Genomic DNA, 17757 nt, shown 5'->3' on the forward strand with positions numbered 1-17757 from the left:
AAAGGTTACAAAGACAATTAAACATCAAGAGCCTCATAACATAAAATGCATCAATGAGATAACCAAATCTACTCATCAAATGAAAAAAATATCAAAAAGGCACATCAACTTGCTAGACTGAGCACAATAAATAGCTCTCTCTACCATGGCTTCTCAACATGATAGAGGCATAAATCCATCATAAAGATCATATAGAAGTGAAACCATAAAAGATTCATCAAATCCATCAAATGCACAATCTGGAAAATCATCAATAAACATCTGAAAAGCCTCTGATACAAAGTCAGATCCGAAAAATCCAAACAAAAAATCAAACTGAGCAAAATACTGAAAATTTACATAATAGCGCATATGACTAATTACTCAGCGCATATGATTAATCCCTCAGCGCATATGAAACTTCTTTCAGCGCATATGATTACAACTTCAGCGCATTTAAACAATAGATTAGCACATGTGAATAACAGGATAACACATATGACAAAATGTTTAGCGCATACAACCATTGTTTTGGGGCATATGACATAGATGGCAGAAACCGGATAAAATTTTGAACTTAAATTAAAATTCATAAAAAAATAAACCAACACTGAAACTAAATGGCTCAAGGTCACCTTGAAAAGACTCACTTCCAGCAACGACAAATTGCAAAAAAATTAACTAAGGAAGGAGAAATCGAATCTCAAAACTCAAAAGCTTCCAACTCCATTAACACCAAAATCAATTCTCATAGAACTCGAAATCAAATAAAAGTCATTCCAAATTCATTGTCTCACTCAAAGAAAACTAAGGAACTTCTTTAATCACACAAAAATCAGAAAACAGCCAAGAAATCTTCAAAAACTCCTTCACAGCCAAATAAATCAAAGCCCTCCAAATCTGATATAAACTCTCCCAAATCCTCTTCCAACAAACAATCTTTCCCAATAATTAATCAAAGGACAATAATCACAAGAGACAAGAGAGGATCATCACAAAATTGAAATCGCCAAAATTTGCAGAATCGTGCGCTCATGGCAAACCAACTCAGCCAATAAAAATAAAGTATTTTTCCTAAGCCCAATAGTTCAACTTTATATTAAAATTTATGCACATAAATATTTCTCCAAAACTATAGTATAAACTATATAATAAATCTTTTTCCCCAAATTCAACCCACAAACAATAATTTTTGCAGACACGGAGAATACAGAAAAATATTTTTTACAAAAGACAAGAGCTCCAACCTGGAATTAGAAGTTATGGAAGAAATTTGATGAAGAGCTCCAAATCCAAATCCAAAACACAAGCTCCAGCAAAACAAGCCAAAATCCAAATGTTGCAGAAAAATCTCCAAGAATGGTAACCAGCCTAGACTACCCAATAAAAAGAAAAACCAAAGCAAAACCCTAGCCAATAAAAATAAACCAAAATATAATATTTTCTACCAACCCCATGTTAAGTTACTTATATATTTTCCATTTTAAATTCAACCAATGAGAATGGAGGGTAGGTAAGAGTAATATAAAATCTTCTAATACAATTAGGTGGGAAAATATTTTTATTTTATTCAAATGTGTTCATACACTCCCACTAATAAATAAAGTCAACTATACAAATAAAACATAAGCCATAAATTAATTAATTAATTAATTAAATTAAATTAAATATAATCTCATAAATAATCAAGCCAATAGCATCTAACGGTAGGTGGGGAATATAATAAACTCATTTACTCTTGTAACGAGAGAAATAGCAAAAATTATATAAAATATTATTTACCAAGTAACAAGAGAAATATAATAAGATATTATAAAGTATTGACTACCCATGCACAAACAATAATGACCATGCCCTATTAAATATCTAAGGGTCATTGAAAATAAAACCAATTAAATAATTAAATACAAGTTGTCAAGGCTAATAAATAAAAGTCGACTAAATAAATAAATATAAAATAAACAAATTAAAAGCCACCAATAAATATTAATCAACATTAAATATAAAAGCATTATTAAATAATAAACAAATAAATGCCAATTAAACAATAAATCAATAATAAACAAACAAACATTAAATACCAAATAAGTAATTAAACCATAAACATTAATTGAATAAATAATTAAATATGAAATAAATGATCAAACCTCAATAAAGATTAAACAATAAATACCAAATAAATACTAAAATCACACAAAATAAATAACCATAAAATATCAAATAATTAAATACTCAAAGTCAATAAATTAAATATATTAAAAATAAGCATTATTAATTATAAAATCACACATCAAGGATCACATAATTAATCTAAACATAATCAAATAAGTCAACCATCTCTAAACATACTCACAATACTGAAAAGATCAAACTCACTAATTGACGTGGCGAGTTACGCCAAAACGCTAACGACACATGGTGCACATCTTAGACCTAGAGAATGTGAAGGCAACTCATGTCATCTCCGAACCACATAAGTCTTTGGAATTAAAGACACACTCAGACCTGTGAAGCCAGGTGGAGTCAATGTCTGGTACCTACAACCGCAAAACGATAATACAACATATACATATATATCATAACAGGCAAGTGATAGAGAGTCGTGACGACACATCCCGCTCACAATGAGTGGTGTGGAATCGTCTCTATCACAAAGACAATCAAACAATAGTCAAACACATCTCATAAGCATCTCATCAAATGTAATCATGAAATAGGGTTAGTGTAATCATAATCAACATCAAATCCATGATCAATATAATCTATCGATAATCTATCACATAGTAAGCATATAGTATCCATCAAATCACATGATCAATAATGATAGTATCAACATTGTATAAATCATCCAAAATAGCATATGCCCAATAATATTTATCATCACAATGTGTAACTAAAACACATAAATAATCATCATCCAAATCATCATAAATAGTCGAGATAAGTCTATCACGCATGAAATAAAAGTCAACTCTAATCAAAACAAGTCAAGTCAAGGGTGGACGCTACAAACTCAATGGAAAACCCCTCAAGTTCCAAAGGGAGAAATTATTTTGGGTATCCTTGGATTACATCATGATTTTTCCACAAGCAGTGATATAGGTAGTATTATGCCTTAGCAAGTGTTGAACAAGGTGAAGTAAACATGGGTGACACAAAACACAAAGAACAAAGAGATCATGTAGAACCATGAATAAAGAATATTCATAATGATTTGGCTAGAGAACATTATAATCTATAGTAGATAATTTCTTAGATGTGTAACATGATTACACAACATATTTTGGGCAACAATAACAATGAAAATATAACAAGAAGCGAGACAAGAAAAATTGAAATGAGGATGGTTCAATTAATGATATGCTTGTTAATCAATGAACTAGATCTAGATCAACTAACTCAAGAAATTTATTTCCTAAATTCCAAAAAAGTAATAACCTCGAAGTGGACAATCAACTGACACAACAAGAGTTGCAAGATCATATCTTACATGATTAGATGGATTTTGGTCTTGATTTCCAAGTTGAAATGTCCTTCTATGATTACATGGATCTCATATTGAAGCATAGACCACAGAGAGGGTAGATGGTAGGCATCATAACTAGGACCTTCAAAGGAAAGTTAGCATATTATCCATCCTTTACCATGATGGCTTTGAGAAGACTACAGCTAGAGCATGGGTTCAAAAACTTGACTCTTACTTTCAACTTAACCCAATGCAAGAAGATGAGGCCATTAAATATATTTCTATACACTTAGACAGTACTGCTCAAGAGTGGTGGCGTCAAAAAATGATCACCTTGGGTCATGATCAAATATTCTCCTATGTAGTGTTTATAGAGAGGCTAACTGATAGACTTAATAAGAAGGATCCAAAACTATATTTTAAGGAGTTAACACAAATTAACTGGTGTGGGTTTATGAGTACATTGCTAATTTATAGAGGTTGTCAGTATTGGTGACAAATTATATTTCTAAGAAGAGACTCTTTATTGTATTCATGGATGGACTATCAGATCTTTTGGGAGGTTGGATTAAGAAATCTAGTCTGGGCCTACATTATAGAATGCCAGAAAGAAATCTAGGGATATGGAGTCTTGCACTTCTAGAAGTAAATTTTAGTCAAAGGTATTCCTACACAAGAAGGACAAAGTTAAAAAATGAGTTCAGAAGGAATTAAGTCAGACTAGGAATGAGACAACCAGATTGGATAGTGGTTAACTTAATGATCTTAGAATGAAAAAATTATATTTCCAATGCAAGGAGCCATGGAATCCACCTAATGACTATGCTATTAAGGAAAAGAATATAAAGTTGGTTCAAATCACCAACTTTTGAACCCATGGTTTGGATTTGGGTGAGATGGAGGAGGTTGTGAATTGGGCCAATCTTTAGATCCAGTTGATGATTTGTTTGATGTTTAGTTGATATGTTTCAATTAATGATTTCATGATTCGATGATGTTTAGTTGATGTATTTCAGTTGATGATTTATGAATTTAAATCGATGATTTGATGATTGTCTGAGGTTTAGTTGATGTGTTTCAATTGACAATTTTCTTGGTGATTAGTTGATGTTTACCAATTCCTCACAATTTCTAAGGTTCAGTTGATGTGTTTCAATTGATGATTTTCCTGGTGATTATGAGAACACAAAGAACAAAGAGATCATCTAGAACCAAGAATAAGGAATATTCATAATGATTTGGCTAGAGGACATTATAATCTATAGTAGATAATATTTCAGTGGATGTTTCAGTATGGACAAGAGAACTAATATGTTGTTTGATAGTAATGCTAAGTAAGCTTTAATATGCAAGTAAGAGTATTTATGTGCTATGTGAAAAAAATGGTACCTTGTCTCGTTTGTCACAATCAGTTTGTGCAGTTCTAATTATGCAACAGATAATCAGGTATGATACAGATGTATAGAAACTTGGAGAGAATGGTTGTTGATGCATTGTGTTGTCACGGATATCGGTCTTATATGGTTGTTGTATGTCATTGATTGCAAGTGTTTACTAATGATCCAAGATTAGATGTTCAGATGTTGTTATGTTGCCTAGTATTGATGTCTCACATACTTAAGTTGGTTCTGAAATGTTACAGTATGGGAAGTTTCAATATGCAGTAAAGAGTATTTAATGTTCCAATGGAAGAATCTTTTGCATCCTTTTGGATATAATGTTTATGTTCTATGAATGACATATTATTAGGTGTGCATGTTCTCTGACTGCTCAGCTGATGAGGTTAGTTGTTTCTATTTTCTCATAGCAAGGCTTTCTATCAGACTGGTCCAAAAATTACCTAGTGGCTTCCGGATATGTAGATTCAAGGGTTGTGGTGTGGAAGACATCTTCATTTGGTTTGAGCAGTATTCTAGTTCAAGTTTCAAGTATTTTCTTTGTTCTGCAAGTTAGTTTTGTTAGTATGTTCTTGGCATACTTTGTTGTATTGAGTATTATGGCATGTGGTGATCCGCACAGTAATTTCCATTGGAAGATGTTTTTGGGTCGGTCAATTGATGTGTTTCATTATCTTTGTACATACCTCATTTGGCGTTGATCTTGGAGATTATGGTAGTGTGTGTGGTTAGTTGGAATCTACTTGAATGAATATATTATGATGTGTTTATGTCCCCTTTATCTCCTAGAGAGGACCGGTGTAATTGTTTTAGATCTGGAAGAGCTAATTTTTGTAATATTGCTTAATATGTCCTTGGTCGACCTAATTGAGGATTTTGATGAAAAATTGTGTATAAGAATGTATGGTAGTATGTGTTGAGGTATGCAATGTGTGCAAATCATTGTGAAGTGAATGAGAATAATATCCAAGCAGATTTCATGTTGGTAATGTGCAAAAGTATATCTTTAGAGGGATAGTGATTAGAGACAATATTTGTAATCAGATGTGCTTGCCATGATATTGGTCGCTTGACACCAATATTAAAGAACAATTTCATGATCAAGAGATTCTACTCATTTTAGTTTCAACTATTCCTCCAGTTTGCTAGTAGACAATGAGTCTGTTGGTAGACTTTTGTATCTTGCCCTAAGATTGTGTGTCTCAATTCTACAAGTGTCTTTTTAGCTTGCCCAAATGTTCTACGCCTTAACATTGCAAGTCCATCAGGTTCTTATTGCTCCTTGGCAATGAGCCTAAACACTTATAATCAGTTTTATTATATTGTTAGTGTGATTCTCACTATTGTTTTTCCCTTATATGATTTTCAACATCACTCTGGTGTTCATGTGTCGAATGTGCTTTGTGTTTTCATGCTTTGCAATTATTGTATAAGATTAATTGTTATATATATGTGCAACAAATTGATCTGGTAATGAGGGTAACGAAGTGGTTGACACCTTGTCCAAATGGGCCTTGTCCTTCAATTATGAGGAGGTATGGTGTGCGGAATTTCAAAATCTACTTGTGAATTTTGATGAGACATCACATGTTTAAGTAGGAGTGTAACAATTAATATTCTTCAATGACTGAAGAAGGATGTGACAAGGGTTCATGGCTGAGGGCTATAAGGTGGCAAAGAACACCTATTGATGGCAGAAAGGTGACGGGTGCATTCACTCTCCAAACAACAAGGCAGCAGGTTTCTTTTTTGGGGAATTTTTCCTTAAAGAGAATTAAAGGGTTATCTAAATTTGGTGAAGAGGGATTTTTGTATGCAATTGAAACTCTAGTGGATGTGGATTTTTTGTCTTCCACACAGAAGTATCGTGTGAATGCAAACATTGTTATTATTGTGGTTGCTTAGGGTTTGGATTTGGGTGAGACAGAGGAGGTTGTGAATTGGGTCAAGCATTCAGATTTTGAGGATGAATGGCTTTTGGAGTTGCAAACAGTGATGGAATGGCCGGTGTCGGGGGTGAGTTTTGACCTGCGAGAAGGGTTGAAGCGACGACTGGCTGGAATGCTTTAAAGTCTTTTCTCCGTGGAAAAGTGGTGGAGAGGAATGCGGAAAGTGAGGAATAGAGGTAGTGGTTGGCTAAGATGAAGAGTCAATTGAAGCTTAAAGATGTGGCGATGGCATCCAAGCCTGCAAATGTTGGAGGTGGCTGCAAAGGCAATGCGTGAGGTGTTGTCCTCTATTTGTGGGGAGGTTTTTGTTAATTTTTCTTGCCTCTTTGGCTTTTGATGTAATGGCCTACATATTGTACAAGATTTTCAATTATCATAGTTTTCCCACTCCAATTATTTGCTTACATATTGTAAGAAATTAGACCAGTTGTGAGATTCTTTACTCTTTTCTCTTGCTAATTTCTAATTAGTTGTGCTTTCCTTTATCACTCTGATTTACTTTATTTCAACCCTCTGGACACATTTCTATCATATTTCATCCTTTGTACAAAATTTGTGACTTTGTCCATATGGGTTGTCTGCATGTCGCATTGTTGTCTAAGATAGAGTTGTGTCAGGAGACCTCTATGACACATTTAGTGTCATCTAAGGGGTACAAGATAGTCAAGCACTTTGTACTGCATCTTGAGTGGAAAGGTTAAATAGTGAGTCCTCGACTTGTGTTCACCCACCTATTGGAGTAGTTCACTTTTTCCCCTCTATAGTAGGTACATGGTTTTTTTCCCCATGGTGATCATATTGTAAATGTCACGTTGGGTTAAGTATGTTTGGTAACCTTTATCACACTCAATTCAAGTGTTAGATTAGTTATAATTACCTTATATGATCCTATATTTGAATCAATGGTGATTCAAGAATCCTCATATCATGTGAAAACCTATAAACCTTATATCATCCTATATTTGAATCAATGGTGATTCAAGAAGCCTCATATCACTATAATGAGTGATTGGTTTATGCATGTTTTATTTTATTGTATATCAATAGGATTCTTTGGCCAATCAATTTAGCCCCCACCCCTTTTAAAGATTTATATTAATTTTATTGAAATTAATTAAATATTTTTTATAATATTAAAAAACTAATTCCATGATGTTAATGATAGCCTATATTAAAAATAATCAAATTAAATCAACGAGGTAGTGAGGAACTCTTCCCCTTGGCCTATTGGTTTCAACAGGGATGCGAGAAGGGTTGAAGTGGCGACTAGTTGGAATGCTTGGATGTCGTTTCTCCATGGAAAAAGTGGTGGAGAGGAATGCGGGTAGTGAGTAATAGAGGTAGGGGTTGGTGGAGATGAAGAGTCAATTGAAGCTTAAAGATGTGGCGACGACATCCAAGCCTGCAAATGTTGGAGGTGGCTGCAAAGGCAACGGGTGAGGTATTATCCTCTGTCTATGGGGAGGCTTTTGTCAATTTTACTTGCCTCTTTGGCTTCTGACATAATGGCTTTATCTCAAGAAGTTTTTGTTCTTGTCAAGTATTTTTCTGACCAAAGCAGTGATATGGGTCTGGGCAAGGCTCAAATATTTTTGTTGTCTTGTGTGTTGGGGTCTTGATGCGGTTGGTTTAGACCTTTTTTATAGTATAGGTTGGGGGATCTTAGTCTCTTGTTTTTGAACAGGGGTTCTGTTATATGCAGATATGTATATCTATATAATGTTGGTGACTTGGCGTTTGTGTATTATCTAGGTTAGGGTTGTGATAGATCATAGTAGGGTATTGGGTCGCTGAACATAGTTTTTGGGAGTTGTAGATAGGTCAATTTTATGCTATATGTTGAAGGTGTTTTGGGTTGATAGAAGATTGTAACATGGCAATTAATTTGTCCTCTATGTACCTTTTTTGCAATATTAAAAAATTAAATATCAATTACTGACCGAAAAAAAAATGTAGAGCTTTTTGGAATTATATTGAAGAAATAAAATAATTTTAATTTCTTTTTGAAATAATTTTGCTCAAAATTATTAAATTATAATTTAAATGTGAATGTCATCACCTTCATGTACCATAACCCTGACAACATTTAAATAATCATTTATAACCGTTTTTAATAATTAAATATTAGTTATCTTTCAGTTTTACTTTTTCAATAACTAAAATATTTAATCATTTAATCAATCTTTTTAAGCACCCCATTAGCCTATAGAAAAAATATTAACATTAACGTTAAAATCAACTATGAACTTACCCTCGTTTAAGGTACATTAAAAATGCATTCCTTCTATGGCTATCAACCAAGGCCTTTTCTTCATTAGATTTTTTTTTAACTCTCTATTGTAGGCATTTGATGAGAACAAGGCCAAAGGAAGATGAATTGTGGGAGCTCTTCCCCTTTATTTGTTGGCATATTGGTTTCAACAAGGATGCGAGAAGGGTTAAAGCGGGGACTGGTTAGACTGCTTGGAAGTCTTTTCTCCATGGAAAAGTGGTGGAGAGGAATGCGGGAAGTGAGGAATATAGGTAGGGGTTGGTGGAGATGAAGAATCAATTGAAGCTTAAAGATGTGGCGACGGCATCCAAGCCTGCAAATGTTGGATGTTGCTGCAAAGGCAACGGATGAGGTGTTATCCTTTGTCTGAGGGGAGGGTTTTGTCAATTTTGCTTGCCTCTTTGGCTTTTGATGTAATGGCTTTATCTCCACAAGTTTTTGTTCTTCTCGAATATATTTTTGACCAAAGCAGTAATATGGGTCTGGGCGAGGCTCAAATATATTTGTTGTCTTGCGTGTTGGGATCTTGATGCAGGTGGTTTATACCATTTTTATGGTATAAATTGGGAGAGCTTAGTCTTTCATTTTTGAACAGGGGTTATGTTATATGCAGATTTGTATATCTGTATAATGTTGGCGATTTGGTGTTTGTATATCATCTGGGTTAGGGCTGTGATAGATCATAGTAGGGTATTGGGTAGCTGAACATAGTTTCTAGGTGTTGTAGAAGGTGAATTTTATGCTATATGTTGAAGGTGTTTTGGGTTGATAGAAGATTGTAACATGGCAATTATCGTTTCCTCTATGTACTTGTTTTGCAATATTAATAAATAAAATATCTATTACTAATCAAAAAAAGAAAATGTAGAGCTTTTTGGAACTATATTGAAGAAATAAAATAATTTTAAAATCTTTTTGAAATAATTTCTCAAAATTATAAAATTATAATTTAAATGTGAATGTCAGTACCTTTATTATGTAATATAAGCCTGACAACATTTAAATAATCACTTATACCACTTTTTAATAATTAAATATAAGTTATCTTTCAGTTTTACTTTTTCAATAACTAAAATATTTAATCATTTAATCAATCTTTTTAAGCATCCCATTAGCCTATAAAAAAAATATTAAAATTAACCTTAAAATCAACTATGAACTTACCCTCGTTTAAGGTACATTAAAAATGCATTCCTTCTATGTCTATCAACCTAGGCCTTTTTTTCATTAGAGGTTTTTTTTTTCACTCTCTGATCAGAACAAGGACAAAGGAATTTTCAAAAAGATGTTGGTTAATAGCCATCCAACTTACAATTAAAAAGATGTTGTCAACTAGCCATCCAACTTACAATTAAAATAATTGTAGAACTGCTCAATCCAAAAATACAAATTGTGATCAAGACAAACTTGCTAAATACAAATAGGATTGTCTAGATGATGAAATGGGGAACTAAGTCGCTCAATTCCAATACATTCCTACCAAGGGAGAAAATGTACTCGAAAAGAAAGTTGGATCCTATAGATTAATCAATTAGGATCTATTACAATGAAATGGTAGAAATCTGTCAAAACAATTGTCTAGGATGTTCAGTGAACATTAATGATACTTCTCACATGCGTAAATCATCTAATTGATTACAATATATGACTTTGACAAAAATACAATACTATATCACAGACAATATGAATCCAAGCTGGAAAGTAGCGCACCGTTGGAAAAAAAACTACTGGCGGGGAGTAATGACTAAGAACATATTAACAATATCAATAACTATAAGTTCCTTAGAAAATATTCTACGCAACCTCAACTATTCCAACGCTGATTGTTAACATAAAAACGTTTCCCCAAAAGTGAGACGCGGGACCACAAGCTAAATCAAAATGTTAGGAAAACAGAGCCAGTAATCTTCGATTAGACTGGAATTTGTTACAAATATTTTTTAAAAAGATTTCCCAAATGTTGCAACTTGAATATGTTTGACAAATATTTTTTAAAAAGATTTCCCAAATGTTGCAACTTGAATATGTTTGACGCCTCTCTTATGACATTTTAATATTAATACAGGAGCTTTAAGGTGTGACCAAGATAGTTATCAAGACAAATAAAATCATATGGTACTAATAGGCATAAAGATACAACTTGAAAATGTTAGGAAAACAGAGCCAGTAATCTTTGATTAGACTGGAATTTGTTACAAATATTTTTAAAATAGACTTCCCAAATGTTGCAACCTGAATACGTTTGATGCCTCTCTTATGACATTTTAATATTAATACAGGAGCTTTAAGGTGTGACCAAGATAGTTATCAAGACAAATAAAATCATATGGTACTAATAGGCATAAAGATACAACTTGAAAATGTTAGGAAAACAGAGCCAGTAATCTTCGATTAGACTGGAATTTGTTACAAATATTTTTAAAATAGACTTCTCAAATGTTGCAACCTGAATACGTTTGACACCTCTCTTATGATATTTTAATATTAATACAGGAGCTTTAAGGCGTGACCAAGATAGTTATCAAGACAAATAAAATCATATGATACTAATAGGCATAAAGATACAACTTGAAGAGTATAGAGGTGAGTATATATTTTTCCTCAAAGTTATAAAATTATGATTTAAGTGTCATTTTCATCACCTTTGTACCATAAGCCTAGCGACATTAAAATTAATCATTAAACAACTTTTTAAAGAATTAGATATAAATTTTCTCGTCTTTTAATTTATTTTTTTCAACAATTTTAATCTTTAATTGTTTAATTAAATTTCTCTTTTAACCATCCCATTAACCTGGGAGAAAAATACATTTCGTCAACCAAGGACCTTTCTCCATTAGTTCTTTTTTTCACTCTATTTATGCAAACAAGATAATATCCTTTAGGGAGAGGTCTAAATTTTGCATCATTTCCCTAAGCCTTTCTATTCAAGTTCTAAATCTCCCTCTAAGACCAATAATTAACTACTTTTGCAAACAAAGCACAATCTCTACAGTGTTGTGTTAACTTCCAGAACCACCTTATCCATTACAATTCTTATATTCTCTTTGCTCAATGATTTATTCCTTTTTCCCAAGATGGGCTACATTCATTTCAAAGAAACACTTGAAGAAGTTGGTTTGAATTCTTTGCCATTATTGCTGCTTTGGGGTGACACAATTTTCCTGCAAGTAAAAATTCCTGGTACTCCATTTTCTATGGGTTTCATTCCAATTCAATATCATTTTATGGTTTAGGTTTCTCCACTTTCCACTCCTGTTTTCTCATCTTTTACCATTGCCTTTGTATCCCCATTTGCATTTGTTGGTGTAAATAATTATTCATGTTGGATATTATTACACCTCACTTAAGTTTACTCAGGATAATGCATTTCAAAGTAGTTTGGGTATGAGACACTTGGGTGTTTGTGCCACATTGGGATAGTGTGTGTAGGAGAATTTCCACTTTTTATGGTGTGATCCTGTTACTACTCTATCATATCCACTTATTGTGGAGTGATAATTCCACCTTCAGTGGGTGATCCACCTCATGTGGAATATTTTATTGTTTCTCCTACCTACCACACCTATTTCCTACCTACCCTTGTTTCTTATTGAGCCACATGTCATGTTTTTGTACTCACATATCCATATTGCCTTGCCTATATATGCAGGCTCATCTACATTGTATTGAACAACTATTGATCTTTTGATCATCTATCTATTGATGAAAATACAGTTTATTCTTGTCATATATCTTGTCTCTCTATTTTGTATTTTTCATTGAGCTCTTGATCTTGGCAAAATCTCACATGGTATCAGAGCCATTAGAGCATCATTGATTCGTCTTTGAGAGGCATTATTGCAACGTCAAGAGGCAAATCTGAGGAGCAGCATCTTTCAGAGGCGTCCTAGACCAGATCCAACCTCGCCATCGCGTCCAGGAGGTCGTTTCCATGAATTTTGACTATAAATTCGCCTATATTGGATGAAAGTCAATTTTGGAGGTTGGAGAAAAAAATTGTCCAATTTGGGCAGGTACGATAGGGATATTCAAAAAAAAAAAGAATTTATTTTTCTGCGAAAAGTTTTTAAAAAACATTATTATTTCTTTGGCAATTTTTTTATTGTAAAAAGTTTTTATTATATATATATATATATATATTTTACGAGGGGTACCTCTGCCCCCCCCTCCCCCCACGATCCCGTACCGTTGCATTTGTTTCTGCAAGGCATCGTACTGTCGGCGAGATTCATTGTGCAGGGGTTGTACTCAACTTTTCGGCCACCTGCGTGCGAGCTCCCACCTTTTTCGGCGCCTGCGGTCTTCCTCTGGTCCTGCTTCGCCACTGGACCCATCCCCAGCATCCCGTCACCCGCTGGCCGATCCATCTACGGGATCTCCCCGACCGCCTGCTGCGGCCTCTGGCAACCTCCCGACAACCGCTTCCCCTCCGGACAGTCACCGTCTCTTGTTGTTGTCGTCGACCACCCGTTGGCTTCTATATCTCGTCCCGTCGTCGCCCCTCGCTGCCGACACCGCCTCCATCGGCACTCTCCACTGTGGCTCGTGTGGCTCCTTGCTCCCGATGGCCATCGACTTGTTCCGGCTTCCACCTCTGCCACGCACACCTCGAGCCACCACGCGGACTGTACACCTCGGACACCTCATCTGCCCAGTCATCATACAGCCTACACATGATCGGCCACGTCACCATACACTATTGCATCATTTCGTACAGCCATGTCAACAAGGTATACTGATCATTTTTTGCCACATGTTAGTCCATACCATACGGACATCCAATCAGCAGGGAGGTGAAGTTTTCGCGACGGCTAGACGACCGTCAAATTTAATTGTGCAATTGCTAGCGTCATCATTTTTTTAAAAAAATTGGCAGGTCGTCTCCGTTGAGCTTTTTGATTTTGCAGTCCAACTTCAAATGGCCATATCTTTACTCATTTTTGCTCCTTTTTTGGTGCATTTTTTTTTGAAATGGGCTGATTTTTCGTTTACTTTCTCATGGTGGCACTATTTTTTTATTTTGATGGACAAATGTTTCAGAAATCTCAGTTTTTGGTGACTGTACCTGTCCAATCCCCATTCCTGCAACTTTCGCGACTCTGTTTGGGCTCATACGAACTCCTTTTCAGGTGCCCTTTTTTTTCGAAGTGCGTAATTTTTCGTCTACTCTCATAATATGCTATTAGTTTGCAGCGATTTTGGGTAGAAATTGTACTTTCATCATATGGTCTTTTTTGCCCAATTTGGCACTTGTATTGCATAGATCTATCTTGTTGGTCTTTTGTATTGTAGTTCTTAGCCTATTGGGGGCAATTGTAAAACAAAATCAGAAGTCCACCTTGCCATTGTTTGCAAGTGGCCTATTGTACACACACTACATATAAAGTGTCAAGATCATCATTTTTATTTTTATTTTTTGGGTGGGGGTACTTTGATTGATTGAATTTGGGGGGATGTCTCTTGTGCTTTTGTGATCTTATGTTCTTTCCATTTTGTTGTTATGGGTTCTCCTAAGTTTCCTCTCTTAACTCCTCACAATTCACCAAAAGAGGGAGAGAGCTACTTGTGCCTATTGTAAAAAGGTTGGGCATGAGGAACGTCATTGTCATTCTAAGAAGATTAATGAGCTCACACATATCCTCAAAAAGCACAACATTGATTTGCTTAATGCCTACAAGAAGGAGGATTCGTCAACTTCCACTTCCTCACACTCAAAAGGGAAAGGGCAAGCATTCATGGCTTCTACAAGTGGGAAGACTCACTCTTTTGGGACAAGAAAAGGAAAAGCTCTTTGTGCTACAAGTCATAATTCGAGAAGATGGCTTCTACATTCAAGGGCTTCTCATCAAATGGCATCTTCGCAGTCTATGTTCTCTACATTTGAGCCTTGCACCATGCCGCAGATTTTGATGGGCAATTATACATACATGGATGTGATTGGGAAAGGAACTATTGCCATTGGGGATAACTCCTTCAATGATGTGTTGTGTGTACCCCATTTGACAAACAATCTCCATTCCATCTATCAAATCACACATGGCGCAACTAAGAGAATTGTGGAGTTCACACCTGAGTCAATTTTCATTAGACTTGGAGACTAGAGCTATCATTGCGACTAGGGTGGTTGATCGTGCATCTCAGTTATACTCCTTTTCTGATTTTGTTGATGATGATGATTTCACATATGATGATTCTACACATGATCATCACACTTCTTGTGATGATTCAGATTTTGAGGAGAACTTTGGGTACTTGAACTTGGGGATTCTCACATGTGACCCCGTTCTTGAGCCTTGTATTTCATCTCCTCCTATTGATATCACATCACCTATTGCACCTGATGAAGCAGCTAGTGCGACAGTTTTGTCTTCTTGTGATTCAGTGCAGTAGGATATTTCTTGTCTTTCAGCTTCAGTTTCATGGGATGAGTACTTGACAAACATTGCAAGTTTGTTTTTGGATTCCTACATTGCAGATTTGGGAGACATCATTGATGATATTCATCTTCTCTTTGATGGAGATGATCCTTCTTCGATTGTTGCGAGGGAAAACTCTGACCCTCTTGTTCATTCTCCACATGATCATTCTTTCGAGGTTGACATGATTGTGGATTCTTATGTACTGATGTTGGAAGAGGTCTCTTTATCCTTTGAGGAGACATGTGAGTCTTTGGATATTGTTCTACATTATTCTCCACTAGATCTTGGAGTGCCTTTTTTAGCAATGTTGAGCAATTTACCACCTTTAGAGAGGGTATCTTTCAACATCGACATGGGGACACTTGAGCAGTTTTTAGAGACTGACTTCATCATGAGTTTTTTTCATACATCATCCCTTCATGATTGGGAGACTTCATGGATACACCTTTGGTTTTGTTTCTTCCTAAGGGAAGGAATGTTGTTCGACGTTCATGGAGCAGTTTCTTCATTTATTCTCGAGCTTCTACCATTGGTGCAGATTCTACATTGAAGGGGGGCTACCTAGCTTCTCTTCTTCTCTCATATGGGGGGGACTTTTTCCTCACATAGAGTTTTGTTCCTCACATGCTTCTATGAGAGTTCTCTTGTATAGTTTTCATCTCTCTTTTGGGGAAGGGTTTTTTCCCATTGGGTTTTTCTCTCTTTCCCCGCTTTGTGAGAGTTGTTGACGATTGTTTTGACACACCCACCAATAGTCAGGTAGCCAATGTGAACACTCACCACCTCTCCTGAAAAGTAACGAGTTTGGGAAAACTCACTGCTCCAAGGTCTCTATAGTCGGGTCTCGACGGCGATGGGCAGCCCAATGGTTGATATGGTTGTCCCTGTCAAGGGGCCTACTGGTAAGACTAGATCTCGCTGATTATGGATAACTGCACTTCCTTTCTTTATTGTATTTTTATGGTTTAAGATTCTCTAGGAAATAAAATGTGAAGCGTAAAGGGGAACACGAAAATAACAATCAAAACCAATAATAACAACTTAATGAACTACTCAATTAGTTCCCTGCAATCCAAGAAATTATCGAATATTACCCAAGTTAGCATTCAACAACGGACCTCAAGGAAACCTGCAAAATCATCAATTTCACAGATTTATGGAAACAAAATCATCAACAATAAGGCTTATCACAATAATTCTCATACACCACTGGCGTGCGCAATATGATTCATAAAATGATAAACAAAAAGATTTAAACCGCGTTACTAACTCCAAATAATAGACGTTACCAGATTACACAAAACAATTTGGTAGAACATAGACATAGATCAGGCAATCCACACGCTGCTTCTCATATTGATCTCAATGAATGTCTAACAAAAATAACTCAAACTTAATCTGCAAAATATTCTAAATCTCTAAGTGGGCCACAAATCATCAATTTGGGGACCCCTACAAATGAATCCATCTTCTCAATTTATAGTTCTCTGCCCTGCTATCTAGGAAATAACCCTACCCTAAATTAAGAACTGAAACTAGGAGTCGCAGTTAACTTGCAAGTTTCTACCTTGACACTCCACTTAACAACTACGAAATGGGGACTGCATGAGCACTACGAAGACCCTGCTAGGTGAGCCACGTTTTCGTAGTCATGCAGAATTTCTCTCAAAATTGGAACTTGAGTAGGAGCTGCAGCTAAAAATACAAGATTAAGGATTTATGAAAAAGCTTTGCCATCTTTAGCAATTATGTGTTTATCCCTTATTTCTTGGAAAAAAGCTCTATAATTATCAACTATACGTGCAATTGCTTGAACTAGAGGATCAGTTACATGCTTAACTCTAAATTTATACTTCATCTGCATGTGTTCTCCCCTCCTCTAAATCCTTCACCGTGCCTGCCACCTCCTGACACTGAGTAATCAGATATGTGTACCTGTCCATAAGGGTGACATGAAATTGGGTCGCGAGTCCTAGGTAATCCAAAATTTGTTGTTGCTCCATTATTCCTATATCAGCTAATCTGAGGCCAAAAGGTCCTAGCATATTCTTTACAAAACTCTCATACGACAAAATTTCCCTAAAGAGAGGGTCCCAAATCTCCATCATATCCTTGATATATTGCTGAAGCATTTCAATCTTCAGCTCCAAAATGTATACATAGGACTGTAAGTTTTCATAGATGTCACCTCCTAGGAGGTATTCCTCCATTACCGTATCTTCCCCTAATTGCAATATCTTTTTCAAAATTCGGAACTGTTTATTGAAAATGT

The sequence above is a fragment of the Cryptomeria japonica genome, chromosome 5 (assembly GCF_030272615.1).
Source record: "Cryptomeria japonica chromosome 5, Sugi_1.0, whole genome shotgun sequence".
NCBI lineage: Eukaryota > Viridiplantae > Streptophyta > Pinopsida > Cupressales > Cupressaceae > Cryptomeria > Cryptomeria japonica.